The sequence below is a fragment of the Oryctolagus cuniculus genome, chromosome X (assembly GCF_051225735.1).
Source record: "Oryctolagus cuniculus isolate XC-2025 breed Fujian yellow rabbit chromosome X, ASM5122573v1, whole genome shotgun sequence".
NCBI classification, from domain to species: domain Eukaryota; kingdom Metazoa; phylum Chordata; class Mammalia; order Lagomorpha; family Leporidae; genus Oryctolagus; species Oryctolagus cuniculus.
The window spans coordinates 126,608,036-126,623,638 of record NC_142888.1 but is presented as its reverse complement, the minus strand read 5'-3'; positions in this window follow the sequence as shown (position 1 = coordinate 126,623,638).

Sequence of the window (15,603 nt, the reverse complement as noted above, 5' to 3'; positions counted from 1 at the left end):
TCTATTTATCCTTGACAATTTTAGATAAAGTTCTTGATACCCAGTAGTTAATAATATAATGGCTGTTGAATGAGTGAATAAATAGATAATTTCATAATAAATCCTATTTGTATTGTGGAGTTTACTTGAAAAAATTGTGATATATAATTGACCATAGGTCATGCTGTTCATAATTGCAATGCTTTTCTTTTTTAAGCCAAATATTAATTATCTAAGCTAGTCATGCTGTTTCTTAATGACTTTTAAACCTGTACTACCATGTATACAAGATTGCATGAATTTTTAACAATCTCCAAGTAGTTCATAATTAAACATCAAGTAATTCCACTCACTGAGTCAATCAATGCCTCTGTTTATAGCTTTATTTCAGCCCCATAGAGATAACCAGGAACAACAACAACAATCTCAACAAACCATAGCAGAAAAAATATGATAATCAAAAAGTGTAAGACAGCAACTCACCACCAATTCTATGTGTGGATGACTAGTAACAAAAGGGTAAAATATCAGTAATCATTCAAGTTGTTAAATAAACTAACTCATCTACTTAACACATTCTAGATGTATCAGATGTCTTTAATTTCAAAGTTTATGACTCATGTCTCTTGATCTCTGTGGACCTAATCCCAGAAACCAAAATTAAGGGTGGGGTGCTGCAAATCACAGAGACTTTCTAAATTAAAGCACCTTCTTTTAGAGACTTAGCAACTTCAAAGTGGTTTCTCTGATTTTAAGTTATCAAAATCATCCAAATATAAGAGAGATCAGTTGGTAAGTAGTTTCTGCTTCTATCACCAACCACATTGCAGATTCTTTTTGGGATCAAAATGCCATCACCTTATATTAGAAAGTGAATCTATTTATCAAAGTATTTTCAAAGTATTGTGTTTACCAACTGTTACCATTTTGGAAGGTGATTTATCTGTAAGATTGACTTTTGAAAAATTTAGAATACCTGGTTACTGAAACATGAAAGCATACTATATTATATCCCACATGTACACTTCTACATTTTATATTGCCAATATACTAAAATTTTCCTAATTAGGCTAGTAAAGATGAAAGCCATTGTGGCAGAAAATATCTTTTGTCATAAGATCTGGGCTTTATAAGGTATGGGGAGGCAATTGAGTGTAGTGACTAAAGACAAAGTGTTTGAAATTAGGCTTATATTAATGTAAATTCCAAATTGTTTTCTTAATGTTTATGCAACCCTCAATTCTTCATCCTATGAAGTGGGGATACCAGTAATTCCTGCAGGGTTAAATGTCGTTGTTAATCAAAGTACCTAGTACTTCCCAAGGCTTCTAAGTGTGAGCTTTCATAATTGTACAGTAGATGTTTATAAGGCTACACCTCTTACTCTTCCATTTCAGTGCTCACTGCCTCACCAGAAGTCTGCCTCCTCTGTGGGTTCTTCCCCTATCTGTATCCTTGGAGGTTCATTTGTCTGTTCATCATCTGTCTCTCTCTTGGTGACTCCCCTTCTCTCACCCTTCACTGTTTACACTGATTGGACCAACAGCTGGTCTTGGTCTTGCCCCTTTAATTATTCTTCCTGACTTCAACCCTTTGCAGCTCATGTTAATCTTGCTGGTAAGTGATTTTCAGTGTAGCCTTAATCTCCCTCCACACTCCTACTAAAAACACCTAAACACGTTATCTCAGCAAAACCGCAGATTCCAGGGAGATAAAGGGACATGCATGGACCTCAGAAGTACAGAGTATTTTCTGCAAAATGTTATCCTACATTCCTACGCAGGAAAACATATATTTCTCTCGTCCAATAATTTTGGAAAATTTTGCATACTGTTTGCTTCCTGGAGAGTTACAATGCACCTTAGTATTCAGAGACTTGAACAAAGCAAGGTACCTCAAAGTCTAATTCTGTTAGTTCGAAGACATTTTGAGTAATACCAGTGTAGCTCATGTTCCAGGTCCATTGTAGTAATTTAGTGGCTATTATCACAGATATTGCTAATCACTTTGGCAAAGGAAAAAGAGAGGTCTTTAAGGTGTGTCACTGATAATTAAGTGCTCAGCTCAGAAGTGGCACGTCACAATCCCTAATCACTCATCAGTGGGTTCTAGTCATCTGGCTCCATACAATCATAAGGAAGCCAGGAAATGTGATCTTAGTGTTTGTCTGGGGCAGGGGAAGGGGCGCCAAAACATTTGGTGAACAGTATTAGAGGATGCCATACTGAGTCTCAATATTCATGTCTGTAAAATAGGGAGAACATTTTTAAAAATCTTTGTAAGGTGAAAAATACTCTACACAAGCAATGGAACATTACCAAGAGAACTCATAGGCTTTCTACTTTGTGATGTCAGAATCATGACAGGACCCACAGACAGACTTCCTGGAAGTGTCAGCATAAATAAATTTGCTACACAGGAGTAAGCTTCCATCCAATGTGTCCAAAAGATCACATATTGGAAATGAGTATATTTGAGTTAGTAGTGATTTACCATAATTTTTCATTCAATTAAATCACAGAAGAAATCCTGCTTTTATTCAGAAATAAGATCTTCATATACAATATTTCCTCAGATAGACTCTAGATGTTATTTACATTTACAAAAAAGTATATATTAGTTCTCATCTATCATTCTCTTTTCTCCACATAGAAATTATACAAAATCCTTTCAAGAGGGAATATATTTGCACTCTCTAATTCTTTATATTTTAGAACAGATTTGAACAGTCTGGATTCAGGAAATGCTATGTCCCAATTTCATTTGTCATCATTCATTCCTCCCCTAACATGATCTGAAATTGCTTGAAAATGGCATGTGCTTACATTGCAATCCCCATTAAAAATACTGATAATGCTAATTATAAATGCATCAGAAGCAAGCAGACTAGAGCTTCTCTAGAAATTTGCAAAATCCTGATTATAAACATGTTCTTTTTATTAATATGTCCACATTTATTGGCTTATTTGTTTAATGGTGCCTTAAATGTTCTGATTGTAAAAGGTACTCTTGATGTTCTGGGGCCATTAAGGGGCTATTGAATGCCTGTAAGTACAATATCAGAGTACTTACCCTGGGTAAGAGCCTGTGTAGAGTCTCATTAACAACATATCATAGGGCTCCAAACAACTGCAAGGATGGTGGGGGAATAACTATGTGGGGGAGAAGCCAAAGTAGAAATGAGAATAAAGTAGTGCCAATAGTGGTATAAAACCCCCTCACCTCCAAATGTGAAAAGTGACAAAGGACTAGTATAAGTGAGACTTTTTATTCAAATGAGAATTCGTAGAGTAATTTGTAGATTGTTGTTTTGGCTAAAATACCAAAGCCCACAATAGTATAAATTGACTAGTAGAAAGGTTAAGGATACCATGGAGTTCAAAGGCCACAAAGTTAGTTCCCGCAAATGGTAAAATGCTTTCATTTCCCAATACAAAGCTCAATAATATATATAGAAAAATCACATACCACATACTCCAAAGTAAAAAAAAAAAAAAATCACAAAATCTGCTATTCCATCAAAAATTATCAAGCATGTGAAGAAGGGGAAAATATTAACTATAATGAGGAGCAAAGTAAATCTACTGAAGCTGATCCAGAGTTAACACAGATAGAATTAGTAGATGAGGACATCACAGCTGTATTCCATATGTTCAAGAAGCTGGAGATTAGCCGGCGCCGCGGCTCACTAGGCTAATCCTCCGCCTTGCGGCGCCAGCACACCGGGTTCTAGTCCTGGTCGGGGCGCCGGATTCTGTCCGGTTGCCCCTCTTCCAGGCCAGCTCTCTGCTGTGGCCAGGGAGTGCAGTGGAGGATGGCCCAAGTGCTTGGGCCCTGCACCCCATGGGAGGCCAGGAGAAGCACCTGGCTCCTGGCTCCTGCCATCGGATCAGCGCGGTGCGCCGGCCACAGTGCTCTGGCTGCAGCGGCCATTGGAGGGTGAACCAACGGCAAAAGGAAGACCTTTCTCTCTGTCTCTCTCTCGCACTGTCCACTCTGCCTGTCAAAAAAAAAAAAAAAAGCTGGAGATTAAAAATGGAAGATGTAGAAAATATCAAAATGGAACTTCTGGAGATGAAAATCATCATGTCTGAAATGAAATGTTCCCTGCGTTAGGACTAATAGCAAATTAGACACTGCATGAGAAAACATTAACAAAATCATTAGATGTAGAAATAGAAAACATCTTAAATTAAAAACAGAGAAGGAATCAAAAATAAATAAAATAAACACAGGATAATCAAGCTGCACAACAACTTCAGACTCCTTAATATATGTGTAATCGTAGTCCTTGAAGAAAGAGAAGAAGGAGGCACAAAAAGATTTAATAGATTAATAGTGGAGTAATTTCCAATTTTGATGCAAAGTACATTCTAGGTGAGAATTAATTGAGTTTAAATTGGAGTAGTAGCAATGGAAGTGCTATTCTGGACATAATTTGAAGGTAAAGTCCATTGGATTTCCTGATGGTTTGGATTTGATATGTGAAAGGATTCAAGGATCACTTGAAGAAATGTGAAGGCTGATGGTAAATTATTTTCCTTTGAAAGAAAAACAGTCAGAATAGGAGCCATCAGCTCAGACATGAGGCAACAGTTTCTCAACTTTCTGATTTATATAGCTGCTGCTGTGTTAGTCTTTCCTAAATGCCATTTGTATGCAGAGCAACAATAAATAGTTAAGATTAAAATGACTCATGCAGTTCTTCCGAGGATATGCCAACCTCAAACTTCCGAAACGGTTCTTGAATGGGAATCTCTCAGACTTCATCTATTCATATTCCCAGCCCACTTTCAGACAGCATGGATTCTCATCAAAGATACAGTTATTTAAGCATCCAACTGTTGTGGTTTGCCCTTTCGTAATTATAACTCCTTCCTCAGAAACAGAGAGAGCAACAGAATGCTGTGTGAATTTCAGCTGCCAGCAGCCTACCAGAATGACAGTGTCCTGGGCTTCTTTGCTTCTCTAGATTGGCTGGGCAGAATGATTTCTCATCATCATTTAAAACCCTGGAACAATCTATGCTTCCAGATCTTGTCTGAATGTGCCCAGGAATAGAGGAATGACAGGGGAAATTGATTTTTTATATATGAACTGACTTCAAAAATAGGATTCAGGTACAATAAAGGGTAGAAAAATTAGGCATCATGATATTTTGTCAACAATATATTGATAAGTAGACAATATAGATGCCATATCTTTTACCATTTAAAGAAAGCCAAGAATAGTAACAATGATAATTTTCTACTAATTAAATTAAAATCAACTTTTAACAGAAAAAGGCATGATTTTTCCATTTGAAAACCTCCCTACTATGTTCATTTTAGGGTCTGTACTTCAGGATGTCTCCCTGGAACGTCAGTATTAACCCAGAAGAAACATAACATCCCAGAGAGCCTCCTAGGGTACTGCATTCTACTCTATAGCAAGTTGGAGTTGGTAAGGTGCTATTATTGCTTAATCACACAAAGATGAATATAATGTGCTTTTTTAATGTAATAAATTTCCTGAATATTCATACGTGTGATCAGGAATGGGATGTGGTAGGTAGGAGCAGTAAAAGAGGTTAGAAAGAGAAAATAGAAAAGATAGGTCAGAATCCTCACCTTAGAACATGTTATAGTTTGGATAATAGTTCAGATATCCCCCCCAAGGCCCATGTATTATAGTTTTGATCCCCTATTCTTAGGTTAATGTTAATAGATTAAGGGTACAGACTTGATCTATTTATTTTGTTTAGGTAGTATGTCCAGGGGAAAGTCATTAGGTCATTGGAGGCTTGCCCATGGGAGGTAGTTCTTGCAAGATGGCTGGTTGTTTAAACTGAGTTTGGCCTAGTTTCACTCTCTCTGAACAATTGTCCACAATGTAATTGCTGCTCTGCACATGCTCCATCATTTCCAGCCTCCTTAAGCACCAGAATGACAAGGGTGACTCTTGAACTGTGAACCTCCAAACTGTAAACCAAAATAAGCCTATTCCTTTTCAAGAGGCTCCTCTCAGGTATTTTAGTTAAAGTAATAAAAAGCTAATTAATACATGGATTCATATATTAATGGAGAAAACAGACACACAGACATATAATAAGATAAACTGACTTCTGCCTGGAGTTCTCCATAGCACATAGATCATGATATAGTCATGATCTTCCATTGTTGGTTAAGCTCACTGAGTGTTTTCTCATAAATCAACCTTCATATTTTGATTTCTCAGGTTGGGAGTAATAGGCAACAGAGGCCTATTTATATAGCTGGACATTCCCATTGACTGACCTTGTCAGAATTGCCCAAATATACTCTGAGAAGGTCAGTAGGCCATTTTAGTCAAGAAAGTGATAGTTAGAAAACAGACATGGATCCACTGCTTGAAGTGAAGGAAAGCATGTGCATTTCAACCAAAACCAAAATACAGACCGAAGTGAAACTGTTCTTGGGTCTTAAAAAACAATTTTGCAACCATCCTCAGAATGTGTTTCATTTTATGCTGTTTGCATGCTTCATGGCTTCTTAGTTCTACTAAAAGCAGAAGTGCCAAAATATTTTAATGATGTTTCTTCTTATGGCACTGAAAAGGCCAGGTGTTAACAGTCAACAACATTGCAGGAAGAGGATGCAGGGATTTGTAAGAGATTTCAGTCTTACCTTTGAATAGCAGCCACAGGAAAAGTTTGTAGCCTTCAGTTTGCCTTCTCTACAGTGTGCTTTGGATTTTTGGGGGAGACCCATTCAGGATCTAGAAGCACCCTGTTGACAAGGACAAAATAATTTTAAATGCAACAAAATCCAAATGGAGAGATATGTTTTTGTCTCTAACAGAGCAAGGAATAGCAAACTCTTGGTACCTCATAGTTTCACAAAATCAAGGAGCTTGCCTTTAAGAGTAGGGCACTGTGAGTATTACTTATCTAACCACGTGCGGAAGCTGTTGTGTTCACTGATTGAATCACCACATGTTCATCTGATATTAATTTGAGAATTGAGTGTTAAGTCAGGAAGTACAAGTGCTTGGGGTTCTGTAGAAAAATAGGAATTCTCCTTCAATTGTTAATGACATTGTAGTTAATAATAAACTCCATTTTGCCACCCCTAGATTTAAAGCAGAGAATATAAAAAATGATATAAAGAAGTCATTGGCAAGTTTATCCCAGAATAGGGAAATTCAGGCCGGCGCCATGGCTCAATAGGCTAATCCTCCACCTTGCGGCGCCGGCACACCGGGTTCTAGTCCCGGTCGGGGCGCCGGATTCTGTCCCGGTTGCCCCTCTTCCAGGCCAGCTCTCTGCTATGGCCAGGGAGTGCAGTGGAGGATGGCCCAGGTGCTTGGGCCCTGCACCCCATGGGAGACCAGGAAAAAGCACCTGGATTCTGGCTCCTGCCATCGGATCAGCGCGGTGCGCCGGCTGCAGCGGCGGCCATTGGAGGGTGAACCAACGGCAAAGGAAGACCTTTCTCTCTCTGTCTCTCTCTCTCACTGTCCACTCTGCCTGTCAAAAAAAAAAAAAAATAGGGAAATTCAGTTTTTAGCTTATATTCATCATAGTGGCCAATGAGACCAGAAGAGAGGGGTGAGGCTTCCATGAGAAATGACTTTGAGACATTCAAGGACCCACATATATCACACTCTGGTTGGAACACATCAGGGTGCTTTCCTTCGGCTGCAGCTGAGATGGAAGATAAACACCAGATCCAGACTACAAGGACCTCCTTTGCCCACATATGTTTGGACTTTTCCCAGGAGTGCAGATGGAACACCTGACAGGTTTTAAGTTGGGGAGTTTCATGGTTTTATGCGTGTGTGTGTATGTGTTGTTTTTGTTTTTTGCTGTGCTATGGGAGATGGCTTGAAGGTGGCATGGATGGAGTTAGGAAGGCCATATTGTGATAATGTAGGTGAACAATGATGGAAGCCTGAACCAGGGCAGTCAGAATAGAGATATGTTCATTCATCTAACATATTATTGCTTGTCAATCATACGTTGAGCACTAGTATTGATCTTGAGCAATATTGGTGGACAAAAGAGAAAATGTCACACACTAAATTCTGGTGGGGGAAGAGGGAAGCAGATGATTATGTGTTTTCATAGGGTTTCAGTTTAGGTTTGCAATACAATCTTTCCCACTGTGATGTTGGCTATTTGAATGTAAGAGACATATCTTAATAATATTGACAGTCCTTGATACTATCTAGAACGCTTGCATGAGCCTAGCATCTGCTCAATCTGTGAAACTGCAGATTGTGCTATTATGAGAATTAACAAAAATACCTGCATAATAGGCCAGAAATAAATTTATTATAAAAAGGCACTATGAAAACTCAAATCATATCTTGGATTGTTTCTCCATTATAATCTTATGTAGATCAATAATTTATAGGTGAAAAGATCAATTTTAAATCTCTACAAGTCTTTCTGCTATAAGAGCTCACAGCAGCATGCTCTCATCCTCTCTTATTACTTGTCACTATTACAATTTTACATTCATCTGAGTAGCATTCTTTTCCTCTCAAATACTTTGAGCTCCTTGAGAACAATAATAATATGTGGTTTTGTTCAACACTGTGTTTCCAGTAGCTAGAACAGATTTGGTACATAGTAGACACTAAATAAATATTTACAATACAAGTGAATAAATGAACAGATGGATGAAGTGTTGTGGGAAACACCAATCAATTCCAACTGGAGAAGACTCACAAAAACTTCCTGGTCATTTGAGGTGGGCCTTAAAGGGGAGGTGGTTCTTCCAAAGTGAATGGTGGTATGAAAGGGAGGAGAGGTACAGATCATTTTTAGCAGAAATACAAACACAAGCAAAAGCTCCCAAGGGCAAGACCACACCCCAGATTCAGGGAAGAGTAAGTGGCTTGCTGTGGCTCACACACAAGACTTGTGAGTATGCTAGTGGTAGGCAATGAAACTGGAGAAGTGGACACCAAGCATTGGTGACAGGGGCATGAAAGCAACAGCAGCAACTTCCATTTATGGTTAGCATAATTGGGGGGCTCTTGAAATGCATCATGCCTCACCCCCACAGTACTCTATATCAGGGCCAGCATCATAAAGTATAGCCCCAAGTCCAGCATCATCAGTATCACCTGAGAATCTGTTAGAAATGCACAATCCTTTTTTTTTTTTTTGGACAGGCAGAGTTAGACAGTGAGAGAGAGACAGAGAGAAAGGTCTTCCTTTTTCCATTGGTTCACCCCCCCAAGTGGCCGCTACGGCTGGCGTGTTGCGGCTGGCGCGCTGCACCAATCCGAAGCCAGGAGCCAGGTACTTCCTCCTTGTCCCCCATGCAGGTACAGGCCCCAAGGACCTGGGCCATCCTCCACTGCACTCCTGGGCCACAGCAAAGAGCTGGACTGGAAGAGGAGCAACCGGGACAGAATCCGGCGCCCCAACCAGGACTAGAACCTGGGGTGCCAGCGCTGCCGGCGAAGGATTAGCCTAGTGAGCTGCGGTGCCGGCCCAGAAATACACATTCTTAAGTCCACCCTAGACCTGCAGAATTGGCAGCTCTTTAGGTGGGTCTCATTAATCTGTGTTTTATCCAGCTCTCTAAGGGTATTCTAATGCAAGTTAAAAATGAATATTCATATTTCACAGGTATAGAAACTAAACTCAGAGTGGTATAGTAACTTTCTTAAGGCCATATAGCTAGCTAATCGTCGGGTTACTTGCCTAACTCCACTCTCCTGACCTTCTTCCTACATCATGCTGCCTTGCTTCTGTATAGAGTATTTTTTGAAGACATCTCATTTGCATTTTGCAAGTATCATTCTGGCAGCATAAAGAGTATATTGATAGAGACCCTCAGACAAAGAAACAAGCTAGGTGCCTACTGGTATAGACCAGGAAAAAGTTTATAATAGCCAAATAAGTGCCATTATCTGAGAAAACTGAAGCACAGCATGCTTTTTGTTGTTGTTGTTGTTGCTGCTTCCTTTATTCTTAAATTGTTGAAGGACAGTAATTCCTGAGATAAATCAGAAATAGTCATTCTGAATTAGATGTTGTATATCTACAGAATTGAAACTTACAAAAACTCTGATTGGGTGGGAACAAATTGGTATTCCTGACAAGAAGAAAAATATCCCTGATTTCAAGCAAGTAACACATATGTGGATGTACCCTGCATCTAGTTTTAGGATCTGGGGGACATGAAGTCTATCTGGCAAACTCATGTATTCTCCTCAACCAACCTCTAAATGTTGGTGCTCCCCAGTCTGGAACCTGTTTTGCTCATCTTCTCTGTCCTCACTTGGCTATCTGGTGCAGTAAGTTTTATCAGTTCTTAAATCATGGCCCATTATAATTTTCCAGCACAAGGCCCTTCTCTTGTTTTATTTATGTCTTTATTTCTTTTTGCCACCATCTTCCAATTTCATTTCCCTTTGGCCTCATGGATAACCCATCTAATGTAGTCAGTGTGAATCATTTTGTTTGCATATGTACTTGTAAAACACACAGAATCATTTTGTATGACTATTTTCTAACTATTGAAGTATAATTGGCAAACAAAATTATATAATTTGCACTGTACAAGATGATATTGAATTGATATATATGAAATGATTACAATAATCAAGCTGAGTAATATACCTATCATTTCCCTAGTTACCTGTATGCATATATTTTAACTCACTTCTTTTCATCTCTGCTCTGTCCCACTCTTCTCCAAGAATATACCATGACATTGCATGCACTAAGTGAATTCATTTCTCAATACACACTTGTTTCATGTATTCATTTATCTCTTTGTTTCATATATCTCCCATTGGATTGTTACTTCCGCGACGGCAATGACCATGTCTATCTTGGTTAGCATTGTGTCCCAAAAACCCAGCAGAGGGCTTGGTATTCATTAAATATTTGCTAAATAAATTATTTTTTGAAAGCTGAGCAGTCTAACATCACAAAGGTGACAGAGGGTTCCCTGACCATTTGCTGTAGAATGTGAGCATATAGACCACATGTGGAAATTACTCAATTGAAATTCCTAACATGTATGCCATTATGAAACTCAATAAAGATGGAAATTACTCCTGAATAATTTTAGTTCCACAATGCATAATATAGTATCTAGCGCATAAAATATGTACAATAAATAGCACTGAAATTGATACAGATATGTAATGTTTTCAAGAAATGTTGTAGAAAATTTCTTTTGTTTGGATACATGGCTTTGAACACACAGAGAGCTTCTTTCATTGGTCAGATTTCTGCCTACATCACTAAAATATTATGACATATCTCCAATTATGAAAGTTTCTGGAAGAAACTGGGTTCTGGAATTAAGGAATAACAGTCAAAGAAATAGGCAATATTGGTGGCTACATAAACATTGGGGCTGGTTGACCATTGAGCTCACTCCTTGTTAGGAAGATCTGCTTTGAAGCTCAGCAAGAGCTGATTCCTCAGAATACTGAGACAGGTTCAGAATAAGGATGAAGTCTTCTTTATGTGTGTGAAGACTGATGAGTAGAGATACTGAGGGTTGAGATGGATTTCACCTCAGTGGACACAGAACTACTAGATACAGCCCTCAAATATTGCTGTGCTTCAGAATCACTTTTGGTAGATACATTAAGATGCAGATTCCCAGGTCCTGTCACAGATATTATTTTGAAGGTTCAGGAGTGGGCCTAGGAATCTGTATTTATCAAGTACTCTAGAGGATTGGATCCTCTTTTGGGAAAATGTACATTAGAGAGACTGACCCAACCAATAGACTGGGACAAAGTGAAGATATTAGTATTATATAGGACTGATTAATTATAGGTTCATTATACTGGTTCATCATGTACTGGTTCATTCATAGGACTCTGTTAATTAACAATGAACAGAGACCAGGCCTCAGACAAGTAGAAAAGTACATAGAATGGCCCAAAGTAAAAGGAGTTTTTCTAAAGCTAAGAACTTTAGACTCTTCCATATCCTGTTGCAAAGGGAGTGACTGCAATGTCAGTGAGGTCATACAAGTTTGGTACTTATATCTTTGAGGCTCTCCTCTTTTAAGTCTGATCAGAAAATTGTCCTTCCAAAAATTAATTTATTCATTAATTTAAAAATACCTGATGTTGATTCGCACAAAATAGATACCCTACAAATGTTCTGAATTATTGAGTTTAGGGCTTTATCAAAGAAATAGAAGGTCACGATATAACTCTTCTCCTTCAGAGGATGGCAATGTACTCAGAAAAGTCTTCCGTGTATAAATGAAAACTTCAGAGTATTTTCAAGATGTAGACAATATGTCTTGGCAATGAGAAGCAAAGTAACATCTGAGGTGTCAAGCAGCCAGAGATCAAGCCATCAGATGGGAACAAAGCTGGGAAAGACTTAGAAAATATAAATCTTCACCTGGGTGTAGACAGAAGCAAAGGAAACTTTAGAGTCCTATTCAAAAGAATATGCTTGTTTATTACATATATACTGTTAAAGATGTAATGGGATATACTTAGAAAAGAAGGAAGAAAATGAAGATCAAAAGCCAAACATTTGCCAAGGATGAAGCTTCATTTCCATTTATGTTGCAGGCTGGACACAGGTTTGGGTTGAGGTATACAGCAAAACTTTGTTAAGTCTCTCTCCTTCTTCTTCTTCTTCTTCTTCTTCTTCTTCTTCTTCTTCTTCTCTCTCTCTCTCTCTCTCACACACACACAGACACACACACACAAACACACACACGACACACACACATGAACATTATTTTTAAACCATCTCAATTCCACTTCTGAGATTCTACGCTACTGGAATGGTAGACTATCCAAATTTAATCATCCTTGGGGATTCTATCACCTGGGATTACACAAAAAATCTCAGAAACTTGGATTATAACAAAGTATTGAGGAAGCCTGCAAGTCATGAAAGTGATACTTCCTTGGACAAATATTTTCCTAGAACACCTGGGTCTCTTCAGGCCTATGGGTCTGTTACTTGGAGCCCTGATTCTTCAGTTAGACAGCTCTTCTACATGCTCTTTTCAGCCAATTCCCATAAATTCTTCCATCTTCCCAGCCCTTTCAGCAAGGCAGACAAAGACATAAGTCTAATTTCCAGCCCGCATAAATCCCCAAGGCAAGAAATGGCTAAGCCAGACAGGCTGCTTAAAATTTGGGTGGCAGGGCCGGCGCTGTGGCGCAGTGGGTTAAAGCCATGGCCTGAAGAGCCGGCATCCCATATGGGCACAGGTTCCAGTCCTGGCTGCTCCACTTCCCATCCAGTTCTCTGCTATTGCCTGGGAAAGCAGTAGAAGATGGCCCAAGTCCTTCAGCCCCTGCACCCATGTGGGAGACCCGGAAGAAGCTTCTGGCTCCTGACTTTGGAAGGGTGCAGCTCTGGCTCCCATCTGGGGAGTGAACCAGCAGATGGAAGACCTCTCCCTCTGTCTCTACATCTTTCTGTAACTCTGTCTTTCAAATAAATAATAAAAATCTTTAAAAAAAAACCGTGGGTGGCATGAGGAAATGTGGAGAATGAAGCAAATGTATGCAGATATATATGTATGTATACAAACATATTCATATTTTGTATATTTCATAACTGGAAAATTAAATTCCTGGTCTTACAGTTCAACTGGGCCCTCCAAATATTGGACAGAAGCCATTTAAAGGCTTTAGGAGGCAAATTGCATTTATAAAATAGAAGGTTGACCACATTCATTTACTCCTATTTCATATTTATATGGTGACTTTTATACTGGATATTCAAATGTGCTTCATTATGTTTTATGACTGTAATTTAAATACTGAAATAATATTTGAATTAAGGCACTTGGGAGTGACTTACAGTGTTTTCAACAGTTCCTGTTCTTCAGATTGAAGGTGATATAGATCTACACAGAGAACTTCAACTGCAGGGTTTTGTCTTGCTTAGACTCAGCCTAAACCTTTCATTAAAATGATCTTTTGCTAATAATACAAAGGCAGCTGTAGCAGTAGCAGCAGCTACTTTGTTGTATTCTGACTGGGGTGAGACTGAACCTCCCCAGCTCTACCAAGTGTAGTAGTAATGTCTACCATTTTACTCCCTCCATTCAAGGCATAGCTTGCTTTCTCACTTTCAAGGCCAGCAGGCTTCCATCAGGAGTCCATGAATGCTGAATAGACATTCAAGTTCCTTCTCTGAGCTGACATCAAGACTTACTTAGCACGGAAATGTGGAGTGCACAAGCTGCTTTGTAGAATGAAAAGTCTTTTCTGTAAAGTGAGATGTTCAGATTTGTTCCAGAGACCTCCAAGGGCAGTGAGTGTTTGGGCTATCCATGGCCTTCTATCTCATCTCCAACACATTCAGCCCCTGTTTGCATATTTTCCATGGATTTTTTTTTTTGACAAATGGGTTCAATCACTAAAAAATAGAGTTTGAAAACCAATGCCACATACATTTCTCTCTATCCTGAAATCACTTGTCCTTGGAAACAACTCTGATCTTAGTATTACAATCTTCAGGAACTGAGATTTAGCTTTATTGTGGAATGAACTCTATCTCCTACAAATTCATATGTTGGAGCCTCAACTGCCAATGTGACTGTGTTTGGAAACAGGGTCTTTAAAGAGTAATAAAGGTGAAGTAATAAATTTGGATCCTAATGTAACAGGCCTAGTGTTCTTATGAGGAGAGATTAGGGCGCAGATAAAGAAAGCCATGTGGAGACACAGCAACTAGGTGGCCATTTACAAGCCAAGGGAAGAGGATCCAGGAAAACCAACATTGCCAATATCTTCATGCCAAACCTCTAGCCCCCAAAACTGAGAAACCAAATTTCTGTTGTATTCTAGCCTATGGTATTTTGATGTGACAGCTTGAGCAAACTAACACAAGTCTCAATGATTCAACATTTAACTTTTATTCATCACCTACTATGTGCCTAGCACTGTCCTGAGTCCTGGAATCACAATGGTTAAAAAGCCAGACAAAAACTCTTATTGAAGTTATCTAATCAGTGGAAAACTCAGGCTCCAGATATTTTAGACTTTGGACTAGAAACTTAAATTCTTCATGTCTCAGTGTTCCTTATCTATAAAATGGATATATTAACAGTGCAATTTTGGAGTTGTGAATATTAGAAAATATTTTATGCAAGTCACTAAAATAGTATCTGGCCAGGAGAAAGTGTTAGCTGTTGTTATTTTTGCACTGTAGTCTAAACAGACAATAATGAAATGCATTATCTAATTCAAGATAATAATAAGCATTATTAAGAAGAATAAAGCAGGTAGAGGGATGACAATGAAGAAAGCAAGAAAGATTTCCTGGAGGGCTTATTAAGATTAGTCCTGGGGCCAGTGTTGCAGTATAGCCATCTATGCCACGGCCTGCAGTGCTACCAGTTCAAATCCCAGTTCCTCCCCTTCCAGTCCCACTCCCTGCTAATGCACCTGGGAAAGCAGTGGAAGATGGCCCAAGTCCTTGGGCCCCTGAACCATGTGAGTAACCCAGAAGAAGCTCCTGGCTTCAGTCTCGCCCAGCCCTGGTCATTGGGGCCATCTCTCTCTCTCTCTCTCTCTCTCTCTCTCTCTCTCTCTCCCCCTCTCCCTCTCCTTCTCTTGCTCTGTAACTCTGCTTTCAAATAAATAAATATTTAAAAAATATTAATCCTAAATATTTATTAGTCTTGAATA